Source organism: Zalophus californianus, chromosome 13, assembly GCF_009762305.2.
Source record: "Zalophus californianus isolate mZalCal1 chromosome 13, mZalCal1.pri.v2, whole genome shotgun sequence".
Classification (NCBI taxonomy): Eukaryota; Metazoa; Chordata; class Mammalia; order Carnivora; family Otariidae; genus Zalophus; species Zalophus californianus.
The window spans coordinates 11605492-11618401 of NC_045607.1; the positions used below are offsets into that span (position 1 = coordinate 11605492).

Sequence of the window (12910 nt, forward strand, 5' to 3'; positions counted from 1 at the left end):
TTTCTGTTTTACAAACCAGCCGAACCCCGAATAAGCTCAGGGCCAGCCCCTTGTCCCAGAGGAGCACCTCTAATGGAAACTTCCGAACTTCCACTAGTGACAGCAACTTCTGGAGATCTGGTTTCGCTTGGGCTTTCCTTAATCTCTTTTCAGGTCATACCACATGCCAGAGGGGAGCTGGTTCTGGCTGTGCCCCCACCCCCATGAGTCCCTTCTATGGCATCATTTGAGTTATAAATGCCGCATTCCATGGAATCATGATGCGGAGGTGGGGAGCTCCAAGGAGAGAAGCCAGGGAGTAAGGAAGGGATCACTGAAAAGGGAGCCTCTGAGCACGGCCTTCAAGGATGGTCAGTAAGAACTCAGGGCTTTAATCAAGGAGACAAATGATCACAAGTGTAAGTGAAGGTGTAGAGAACTTGGAGCCCTCATACACTACTGATGGGAATGCAAAATGGCAGGGCTGCTTTGGAAAACAATCTGGCAGGTCCTCAAAAAGTTGAACACAGAGCTACTATACGACCTAGCAATACCACTCTTGGCTATATACCCAGGAGAAATGAAGACACATGTCCACACAAGAACTTGTATCTTCATAGCAACGTTAGTCATAATTGCCCCAAAGTAGGAACAACGCAAATGTCCATCAACTGATGAATGGATAAATAAAATGTACTACATCCATACAACAGAATATGATTCCACCATGAGAGAAAATAAAGTCCTGGCACCTGCTATCACAGGGCTGAACCTCGAAAATCTTTTTTCTTCTTTTTTCCTTTTCTTTCTTTCTTTCTTTCTTTCTTTCTTTCTTTCTTTCTTTCTTTCTTTCTTTCTTTCTTTCTTTCTTTCTTTCTTTCTTTCTTTCTTTCTTCCTTCCTTCCTTCCTTCCTTCCTTCCTTCCTTCCTTCCTTCCTTCCTTCCTTCCTTCCTTCCTTTTTTCTTTCTTCTTTTTTTTTTTTTGCAGATCATCAAAACTTTTATATTTTATTTTATTTTTTTTAAAGATTTTATTTATTTATTTGAGAGAGAGAATGAGATAGAGAGACAGCACGAGAGGGGAGAGGGTCAGAGGGAGAAGCAGACTCCCTGCCGAGCAGGGAGCCCGATGCGGGACCCGATCCCGGGACTCCAGGATCATGACCTGAGCCGAAGGCAGTCGCTTAACCAACTGAGCCACCCAGGCGCCCAAACCTTTTATATTTTAAAGCCAGAGGGACTCTTAGCAGTTGGCAAACTATGTCCCACAGGCCAAATTGGCCCGCTTCCTATTTTAATAAATTTAGTTTTTAAAAAAATTGATTTATTTTTGAAAGTCCAGTACAATTAATGTACAGTGTTACATTTGTTTCAGGTGTACAATACGGTGATTCAACCATGCTATACGTTATTCAGTGCTCATCACAGTAAGTGTGCTCTTAATCCATGTCACCTAGTTCACCCATCTCCCCACCCACCTCCCCTCTGGTGACCATCAGTTTGTTCTCTATAGTTAAGAATCTGTGGTTTCTTGTTTTTTGTCATTTTTTTCCTTTGTTTCTTAAATTCCACATATGAGTGAAATTATATGGTATTTGTCTTTCTCTGACTTATTTCACTTATATATATCCATTATAGCTTCTAGATCCATCCATGTTGCTGCAAATGGCAAGATTTCATTTTTTATGGCTGAGTAGTAGTCCAGTGTGTGTGTGTGTGTGTGTGTGTGTGTGTGTGTGTGTGTGTGTGTGTGTTTACACATATATACATATATATACACACCACATCTTTATCCATTCATCTATCAATGGGCATTTGGGTTGTTTCCATAGTCTGGCTATTGTAAATAATGCTGTGATAAACATAGGGGGGCATATATGTTTTCAAATTAGTGCTTTCATATTCTTTGGGTAAATTTCCCTCTAGTGGAGTTACTAGTAATTCTATTTTTAGTTTTTTGAGGGAATCTCCGTATGAGGGACCTTCCATGATGGCTGCACCAGTCTGCATTCCCACCAACAGTGCACGAGTGTTCTTTTTTCTCCACATCCTTGCCAACATTGTTGTTTCTTGTGTTTTTTATTTTAGCCATTCTGACAGGTGTGAGATGATAACCTATTGTGGTTTTGATTTGCATTTACCTGATGATTAGTGATGTTGAACATCTCTTCATGTGTCTGTTGGCCAGAACTTTGAAAATCTTAAGTGAAAGAAGCCAATCATAAAACACCACGTATTGTGTGATTCCACTTGCGTGAAAGGTCCGGCAGAGGCAAATATACAGAGACCGAGTGTAGAGAGGAGGGTTGCCTACAGCTGGGGGGAGGTATTAAGGGGAAAAAGGAGTGACACTAATGGGGATGGGGGGGATGTTGAAAATTGATTGTTGGGAATACACACACAAAAAACATTGAATTGTACATTTTAACTGAGTGAATTGTATGGTATGTGAATTATATCTTAGTAAAGCTATTACCAGAAAAGGGAGGTAGGAGAAGAGGGGCCTAAGCTGCATATCAGCCTGGGACCTCAGAGATACTAGGGCCAATTGTCTGATAAGCTACCCCCTCCCCATCCTTCATTCCTCGGATTCCACAGTAAGTGAAAGGTATTTTGGGCCTGAGAGTCCAGCCCTGCCACATAAAGGAAAAATGCTCAAGTTAAAAAGGGGAGAGAGGAGTGGCGCCTGGGTGGCTCAGTCGGTTAAGGGTCTGCCTTCAGCTCAGGACACCATCCCAGTGTTGTGAGATCAAGCCCTGCGTGGGGCTCCCTGCTCAGGGGGGAGCCTGCTTCTCCCTCTCCTCTGCCCCTCCCCCGACTGGTGCTCTCTCTTTCAAATAAATCAAATCTTTTTTTTTTTTTTAAGATTTTGTTTGTTTATTTGACAGAGAGAGACAGCGAGAGAGGGAACACAAGCAGGGTGAGTGGGAGACGAGAGAGGGAACACAAGCAGGGCGAGTGGGAGAGGGAGAAGCAGGCTTCCCGCGGAGCAGGGAGCTGGATGCGGGGCTCGATCCCAGTCGAAGGCAGACGCTTAATGACTGAGCCACTCAGGCGCCCCTCAAATAAATCAAATCTTTAAAAAAGATAAAATATAAATAAAATGAATGAATAAATAAATAGAAAGGGGAGAAAGAGGAAAGGCTGTCTCTGAGGACCTGAGGTGGGCAGGAAGCTCCACAGGGAAGCAGGGTGTCCGGTGAATGGACGCCAGCATGGGTCACTGGTTCAAATGCTGGAGGGTGATCTGAGGGCACAGCACAGCCTCTGATGCGCGCCGGTTTCCTTGGTGTGCAGGACCTGTGGTTGGTACCATCAGTGGTGTCTGCTTGGCTCTCAAGAAGCCCCTCCACTGTTGCCTGTTCTCCAGCTACGGAGGTGTGTTTGTACCACATGGCCCTTGGCTCTAGCAGATGGTCCTGGTATGGACCTCTGACCCAAGCTAAATCAGTCCAGGTCCCTTCTCTAGAATTTGGGGTCTTGACAGAGGTGGAGGCTTCCTCTCCAAGGCCTAGAATACGTGAACTAGGGGGCTTTAAGACAGCCACAGCTCCTCCCCCCAAGTCCCTGTGGGCAGGGCTGGAAAGACTAGGAAGCTGATTCCCCAGGCCGTTGGAATGTTCCAAGTCCTCCATGGAAGTAGCTCTAAAGTGAAAACACCTGGGAAAACTTTGGGAGCCTGAAGGAGATCTGTGAGCCCTGAGCGGCCAGAGCCACAGCAGGGAAGCAGGAAAGGGGGATTCTAGAAGAAGCAGCACTAATGGGAGAGGGGCTGGGTGTTCCAGAGAGGGTTTGGGAATCAAAGACCATGGCCATCGGTAACCATGGCCCTTGGCCAACAAGTTCCAGGGAAGCAAAACTTCCACAGATAGCGACCTAATGGCCTTGTTAATGTCATCAATAATTCATATTTTGGGCCAGTACAATCCATTCTACTTTTCAAAAGCATATCCACCTCCACAATCTCATTTGCTCCTTCTCCATGTATACTGGAGAGAGATGTATTATGCTCGGAGAGTTGCCATGCCCACCGCCCCTTCTAGAAGAAAGCCACCTGTGTGACCCACCCCTTGCGCACTGGATGAAGGTTTGCACCTGACAGAAAGGTAGAGACAGACACACACACACACACACACACACACACACACACACACACACACACACACACACACACACACACACACACACACACACACACACACACACACACACACACACACACACACACACACACACACACACACACACACACACACACACACACACACACACACACACACACACACACACACACACCCCGCCACCTGCGGCAGGCCAGCGGCTTTGGAGGCGGCACGGCAGGAGACGAATCCCCAGCACAGAGAACAGTGACCAATGGAGCCAGCACCGTCTCTCTCTCTTTCTCTCTCTATCTCTCTCTCTCTCTCAGGGCTTGAGAGTGGGCCTCTGGAGAGAAGCAGGGCTCTGTGCAAGGGCAGAAGCCAAGAGACACAGAGAAGGCAGTGAGCAGGAGCCAAGATTCAGGAAGACGCGGCGGTGGTGAACCAGAAGATGAGATGAAGGTATGGAGAGACGTTTGTGGGCAGGGGAAGGCACGGGATGGCTGATGTGGAGGAACCAATGGAGGGACCCTAGGACGGAGAACAGCTTTGGCAGATGGCACCCCAAAGCCTGGTCACCGGAACAACACAGGACCCTGAAGCACGTTCCCGCCTCCACAAAAATGTAGTCAGGTGGCTTAGATTCCTGTCTTCCTTATCGTCACAGGTATCCTCAATGGGAGCCCTGAACAGGAACCAGTTAGCTCTATTCCTTAATGCAGCCACATACCCCCTTTAATCCCCGGCCCCCCAGGAGGAGGTGATTTCTGGCCAGTGTCAGCCCATCTCAGCAGGGGCCTTCCTCTTGTCTGCTTTTGAACCCTCTCTTCCCCAGAGGGGTTCCTGTCAGGCGCAGAGTACAGGAGGGACCCTGCTGTGACTTGGTGACATCAGTCAAGATGTCACCTGCCTTCAGCCTGGCCAGTTCAGGGATATATCTCATCAGAGGTGACCGCGTCCTTGATTAGCAGCTGGCCAGATTAAATCAAGGCATGATAAAGGAACCCCTTCCTTCTTTCCTCCCTCCCTCCCATTCTCCCTCATTCTCTCCCTCCCTCTGTTTCCTCAAGCAAACTTGACTCTCAGATGCATCACTTGCTGTCTCAAGCACCCAGCAGAGTCTGACTGGTGTCTGCCCCAATTCTAAATTCAGTCTGGCCCAGTTTGGGTCAGGTGACCATCTCTGGTCCAATCAACTGTGGCTGAGGGAACAGGGTTATGTAGTGTTAATCTGGCTGCTGCAGCTTCCCCAGGGAGAGAAGGGGGCACCATGCGGACTAAGACCTAAAATGTGTGCACTAAACAAAACTAAAACCAGGGGACAGGAATGAACATTTTTTAAAACTGACATATTGAGGGCTTCAGAAACAGTGCATATATTTTTAAAATTGACTTCAGTTCTCACAACTCTGTGAGATAAGCATGTTAAGGCACTTGCACAAGACATGGGGGTCTAGGAAGGGGTGCAGCTGGATGAGAATCCAGGACTGTCTAACTCCAGGGATTATGTTCTTTCCTCTAGCACCCTACCTGGCATCGACTTGAAATGGTGTTTCTGCCCTTGCTTTGCTAAAGGCTCAAACTCCGCCGAACTCAGCCTCGTGGAAGGGCCTTTGAAGCTTTCCAGGTCACATTCATCAACATATAGATGAGGAAGTAGAGCACAGAGAGGGTTAGTGACTAGCCCACAGTCACACAGGAACTCAAAGAAAGGGGACAAACACCCAGGTCTCCTAAGTCCCAGGCTGCGGCTCTCCCCTGAAAGGCATGCTCCCCTGTAGGTGTCCCGAGAGCCTGTTCCGTGGCTGCTTTTCTCCCTGCTGAGTTAGGGGGTGAGGGTATCCCATGCTGCTTCCTGTTCTATCTCTCTGACTCTGCTTCCTTCTCTGGTTCCTCTGTTCTTCTCTTAAATGTAACATTGGTCCCTCTCCTCTGAAGTCTCCTAGCAGCAGAGTAATTTGGCTCCATTACTGACCCCTTTGCTCTGCCCTTGGGACTTTCTCTTCAAATAGACTGCAATCTCCCCGAGGGGAATGTCTTCTCTGACATTCTCCAAATTCCTAGTATGACCCAACAAGTGCTCCATAAGGACTGAGATAAGTATTGGATAAGATCATTGGATTATGTGTCCCTGTGTGGCCACTGCATCCATCCACCCACTGTCCATCTATCTGTCCATCCATCTATCCATTCACCTATCTACTACAGTCATCTATCAAGCCTCGGATCCAGGCAGACTGGCCTTAGCAGGACAGCTCTGGGGATGCCGTGCTTATTCACCCCACCATGTCTTTATCCATGCTGTTCCCTCTGTGTGGAATGCCCTTCCCATCTTCGGTCACCTGACACTCCTCTTCCAGCTATGGCCATAGCATCATCTCTGCTGAAGAGCCTTTCTCAAAGCCCCCTTGACTAAGAGGCCTTTCCTGTGTCCCCAAATGCCTTTTATACTTATCACATTTTTAAAAGTAACAGCTTAAGTAAGATATAATTCATACAGCACAAAATTCACTCTTTTGAAGCATACAATTCAGTGGTATATTCAGAGCTGCGCAACCATCACCGCTATCCAATTTCAGAATATTTTCCAACCCCCCCCCCACAAAGAAACCCATTAGCAGTCCCTCACCATTTTCCCTCAGCTCCTCCAGCCCCTGCAATCATGAATCTACTTCCTGTCTCTACAGATTCGCTTATTCTGGAGGTTTCATTGAAATGGAATCATAAATACGTGGCCTTTTGTGACGGACTTCTTTCTCTTGGCATGTTTTAAGGTTCACCCATGTTGTTGCATGTATCGGGACACTTACTGCATTTGTAAAGGGTTGTGGAGCCTGTGAACCTGGAGCCCCATCCAGTAGCTTTGGCCCTTTTTGGTCCCAGGGTGAACAAAATGAAAAAGAGACCCATAGTCTGAGAGTCCTAGCTCTTCACTGGTTCAGATCCAAAGTGGTCATCCTAGAAAGGTTGTTAAAAACAAAAGACAAAGAACAGAACCTCTCCATTCCAACTGTTCATCATCCCTCCTCCCCAAAACTTAGCTCCCCCTCCAAATTGTAACAATATCTAATGACAGGTGGTATCTGTCAGCTTTCTACTGTATCTTTGCCCCCAACTCAGAGTTGTTTATCCTGACATGGGTCTATACTTCCTACTCACGAATATGAAAGAATCCAGATTTCATAGACACCTCTGTCTGGTACGGGGGCTGCCCCCAGAGTCCCTCCCTCATGTCCATCACCAACAGATGAGGCGATCACCAAAATCTCTTATATGTTGGATATCAACCAGTGGGGGAGAGGAGGCAAAACACTAAGACACAGGGATTGTAGGTTGTCTTTGGCAAGACTGTTTAATGAATAAGGTGGTGTAAGAGTCCTGGAGAAAAACAGGGGAAATTATTAGCTAGAATAGCTTTGATGGCAGGCGCATGGGAACTCAGCACATTCTTCTTCTACCAAGAGGCCCCTCAGCTGAAAGGATTTATATCTATGCCTGTCACCCTACCCACACTCTGAGCTCCCTGTGGTAGGCAGAATAATGGCCTCCAAAGATGTTAATGTCCTAATTCTGGAACCAAAGAATATATTAGGTTACATGGCAGAGTAGTAGATGGTTACATTAAGGTAGTAGATGGAATTAAGTTTGCTAATCAACTGACTTTAAGAGAGAGAGACTATCCCGGATTATCTGGGTGCACCCAATGGAACCACAAGGATCGTTATAACTGAACAAAAGAGGCACAAGAGAAGGTCAAAGTGAAACATGGGAGAAAGACTCAAGCAGTCATTGTTGGCTTTAAGGATGGAGGAAGGAGCCACCGGCAGAGGAATACTCTGGAGGTTGGAGAAGGTGGGAAAATGGATTTCCCCCCAGAGCCTCCAAGAAAAAATGCGGCCCTGCTGACATCTTTTATTTTAGCCTACTAAGGCCCAGGGAAGACTCTGACCTCCAGAACTATAAGATACTAAATCTGTGTTGTTTGCAGCCACTAAGTTCATGTTAACTTGTTACAGTGGCAATAGGAGACTAATGCAGATTATGGTATCTGGAAGTGGGGTGCAGGACTGTACCTACTCCATCTCAGAAGCAGAAGGAGGCCCTGCATGCCAATTAAGCATTTGGCTTCTGCCTCAGATAATCCAGGATTTATATTCCAATGTTTGCATGCCGTGTGCCTTGAGCAAGTGACTTGTCCTTTCTATAGAATTTCCTCATCGGTAAAATGGGAATAACTATACCCCCCCCCATGAGATTGTTATAAAGGTTAACAAAGAGCATATGTGTTAGTGCTTAGCACAGTGCCAGGCCCATGGTAAGTACTGAATAAATAAATGTTGCCCAATATTATCATCATCACCATGCATCATTAACTGTTGTTTGAAATGACCCAAATCAGAGCTAATTCCTCCTTCCTTTATGGTGCCTAAAAGGACAGTACCCAAAGGGTACTTGGGCTTGATGTGGGCTGGACTCTGTAGCCAAGAACATTCCTAACAGCTGAGGCTCCAGAGAGCAGCCATGTTTTTCATGCAGGTGGCCTTACATGGTTCTAGATGTTTGTCTAGTTTGGAGTGGGACAATCACAACGGCTCAAAGACACAAAGGTGTCTCGATGCATAAGAAGGTGAGGGATGGAACCAGGGGAAGGACATGGGATGCTAGGTGGAAGCAAAGTACGAGGTCTAGGGACTACGATGAGCCAGGATGGTGAAGGATGGGCCACAGGGAAGCTGGGCCAGAATTTATACCAGACCCGACAGTTAATATTAAGTGCTCCCCCGGGCGCCTGGGTGGCTCAGTTGGTTGGGTGACTGCCTTCACCTCAGGTCATGATCCTGGAGTCCCGGGATGGAGTCCTGCATCGGGCTCCCTGCTCGGCGGGGAGTCTGCTTCTCCCTCTGGCCCTCCCCCCTCTCATGCTCTCTCTCTCTCTCTCATTCTCTCTCTCAAATAAATAAATAAATAAATAAAATCTTTAAAAAACAAAAAAGTGCTCCCCCAACTAGGATGGCTAAAACAAAGAAGGCAGAAAATGCCAAGGGTTGAGAATGTGAAGAAATTAGAACCCTCCCACATTGCTGGTGGGAATGTAAAATGCTACAACCACTTTTGAAGTTTGGCATTTCCTGGGTTAGTTAAATACACAGTTGCCATATGACTCAGCAATTCCGTTACTAGTATACACCCATGTCCGCATGTGTGTGCACTCAAAAGCTTGTACATGAATATTCACAGAAGCATTTTTCATAATAGCCCCAAAGCAGAAACAACCCAAACGTCCATCAAATGAGGAATGGACACACAAAATGTGACATATGGAATGGAATGGAATATCATTTGGCAATATAAAGGAACGAATTGCTGGTAACACGCTAGAACACAGACAAACCTTGAAAACATGACGTTAAAGAATCAGACATGAAAGACCACATGTTGTATGATTCTCTTTTATTTTTTTAAAAGATTTTATTGATTTATTTTACAGAGAGAGAGAGAGAGCACAAGCAAGGGGAGTGGCATGCAGAGGGAGAGGTAGAAGCAGGCTCCCTGATGTGGGGCTTGATCCCAGGACCCTGGGATCGTGACCTGAGCTGAAGGCAGACGCTTAACCAACTGAGCCACACAGGCGCCCCATATGTTTCTCTTTATATGAAATGTCCAGAATAGGCAAATCCTTAGAGATGGAAAACCGATCCATGGTCACCAGGGATTGTGGGGGGCGGGGGGCAAGGGAGGGACTACTGATGGGTACAGGGTTTTTGGGGAGTGATGAAAATGTTTTGAAAATAGGTAATATTGATGGTTGCACAACTCTGAAGAGATCACCAAATTGTACACTTTAAAAGGGTGAACTTTACGGTATGAGAATTACAATCTCACCAAAGCTGTAATTAAGAAAATTAAGTACTACCAGTCTTTGAATGCCTGCAGTGTGCCAGCAGGCGAGCTGAGTGCATGCCTGAGCTTGTTACCCAGGCTGTGGGGACAGGGCTGATCTGCTGGTGGTGAGCCTGAGCCCGAGTGTGAGCTGGTAGGAATTCTTGGAGGAAGGCGAGGAGGAAAGAGGACAGGTAGCCCAGCTCGGCTGCCAGGTGCTCCAAGATGACTACCAGGATCTCTCACCCAAGGGGGTGATGCCGAAATTAGGGGAGTGAACAGGAGGTGACCTGGACACAAGTGAGATCACCTAAGTCAGAGAGGGGGTCTGAAAGTGTCTCCATCTGTGGCTGCCTGCTGTCAGGTGCTCAAGAACAGGGAGCCCGGACATCTCTCACTATACAACCTTCTCTACCCCACAGGAATCCTTTCAGACTTTAAGCAGGAGAATGGCATGCCCCGTTTGTGGGAAATGGTACGGGAAGAGGCGAAAGGAGAACCAGACAGACGACGTAGGAGGCTGGAGGCATCATCAGGAAGCGAGGTGAGTGGGAGAGCTTGCACTCCAGTAGGGAGACGGGCAATGTGTCAGAGTTCTCCAGGGAAACAGAACCAACAGGATCTATCTATACCGATATTTATATCTGTATTTGTTGTATCTGTGTATCTATATCAAGAGATTTATTCTGAGGAATTAGCGCATGCAGTTATGGAGGCTAAGAAGTCCCAGGATCTGCGTTTGGCAAGCTGGGAACCCAGGAAAGCCAGTGATATAATCCTAGCTTGAGCCCAGAGACCTGAAGAGCAGAGAGCTCATCCTGCCAGTTCCAGTTTGAGGGCAGGAAGAATTCAGTGTCCAGCTCAAGAGCCAGGAAGGTAAAGTTCCCTCTTCCTCAGTCCTTTTGTTGGACTCAGCTCTTTTAATGATTGGATGAGGGCCACCTGCATTAGGGAGAGCAATCTGCTTTACTCTGTCTATCGATTCAAATGTTAATATCATCCAAAACCACTCTCACAGACACACCCAGAAGAATATTTGACCAAATGTCTAGATCCGTACAGCCCGGCCAGTTGGACACATGAAATTGACCATCGCAGGCAGTAAGCAAGGAATCGATCTGCTTATATATGTTCAGGTAGCAGTAAGAAAGTAAGAAGGAGAAAAAAAAAAAAAAAAAGGAAGCAGGGTAAGGGACTAGAGAACAGTAGGAACAGAATGACAGGCAGAGTGTCGAAAATAAATATTTGTTGCCTGAATGGCTGAATCTTGCACTTCTGTAAATGCAACTTTTTTTCTTTCTGTCCCAAATTACTTTACCTTCCATCAGATTTCAACTGTAGTGAATGCTGTTGTTGCCTGGGACAAGGCATTTTCTATTTTTGAAAAGAGAAGCAGCAGTTTGAAAGATACCATGTTCACACGTTCTTCAGCAATGTCATATTTGATATGACCACTGGACACGCTTGACTTCTTCTTTATTTATGATTGCTGGCGCTTTTCCTTTGAGGCCGCCCAGAATAGCTTCTGATCCTGCTCACTCACAGACATGGTGAAATCAAATCTTCCCGCACGAACCCCATCGTCAGTGTCTTTGCTTACGAAGACTTCCCCTGCCCTCAGGGGGGAACTGGATGGTTAGAGCAGGTTTCAAATGTGGCTCTCTACGCATAAACATCCTTGACTTTTGTACTATGCTTCTGGTAAAGTGCATTTGTTTCCAGAAATCTCATCGTAATCAATAGAAGTTGTGTGCACACTTCTGAAGGCCAAGTTTAGGCCATTTGCTATTCACCAATCTCTTTATACCCTCTTAAATATTTTTTGGTCTATCCCTTGGTGATATTCAAATCAATGTCCTCCCTTATTTATTCTTTGGAAGTCTCATTTATCTCCCTCGGCACCATGCCACGTCTGTTTGATTGCTTTTGCTGAACTTCTGCACGCTGGTCAAAGCAGTAGGCTCAAACAAATATGCCTTGTACAGTACGATGCATTTATGTAGGAACGTCTTTGCATGAATGTGAGTGTGTACAGCCTAGTATAGTTGAAAGAGCCCTGATTTGGACTCAAACACATCTAGGTTAGAGGAGCAGCTCTTCCATGTTCTAGCTAGTAACTTTGGGCAAGTCACCTCATGAGGCCTGCTTCCATACCTGTAAAACAGAAATATAGGTATACAACCAAGAGAAATGAAAATTGATGTCCACACAAAAACTTGTACATGAATGGTCACAGCAGCATTTTTTCCATAATAGGAAACGAAACCCAAAAGTCCCTCAAGAGATGAATGGACAAGTAAAATGTGGTATAGTCCTACAACAGAATCCATACAGTGGAGTATTCTTTGGTCGTCAAAAGGGAATGAAGAACTACCTACTACAACATGGGTGAGCCTCGAAAGCCCACTAGGTGAAAGAAGCCAGTCACAAGAGGCCACATGTTTTTGTTTGCCCTAACACAGTACTGCAGTCTGGGTGGCTTTGATAACAGAAATGTACTGTCTCATGGTTCTGGAGGCTGGAAGTCCAAGATCAAGGTGTCAGCAGGGTTGATTTCTTCTGGGGGCCATGAGGGAGAACCTGTTGGCTGCCCCTCACCTAGCTTCTGGTGGCTTGCTGGCAATCTTTGGCATTCCCTGGCTGGTAGAAGCATCACCCTGATCCCTACCCTCATCTTCACATGGCGTGCCCCCTGTGTCCAAATCTCCCCTTTTTATAAGGTCATCAGTCATGTTGGATTAAGGCCTACACTAATGACCTCAGCTGAACTAATTGCACCTGCAAGGACCCTATTTCCAAATAAGGTCACATTCTGAGGTGTTGGGGGTTCAGACTTCAACATCTAAATTTTGACGGGACACAGTTCAACCCACAGCATCACACATTATAGTATTCCGTTTATATGAAATATCTAGAATACATAAATGCATAGAGACAGAAAGTAGATTAAT

At 46.3% G+C, this 12910-nt stretch overlaps 1 long non-coding RNA gene across 1 annotated transcript; it reads left to right on the forward strand.

Moving 5' to 3' along the window:
- The first annotated feature begins 292 nt into the window (after nucleotides 1-292).
- Nucleotides 293-12446, forward strand: LOC113933975. Its single transcript, XR_003523549.1, has 5 exons — nucleotides 293-398; nucleotides 1355-1406; nucleotides 4409-4541; nucleotides 10382-10503; nucleotides 12216-12446. It is a non-coding gene; the product is annotated as an uncharacterized LOC113933975 (long non-coding RNA).
- The last annotated feature ends 464 nt before the right edge of the window (nucleotides 12447-12910 follow it).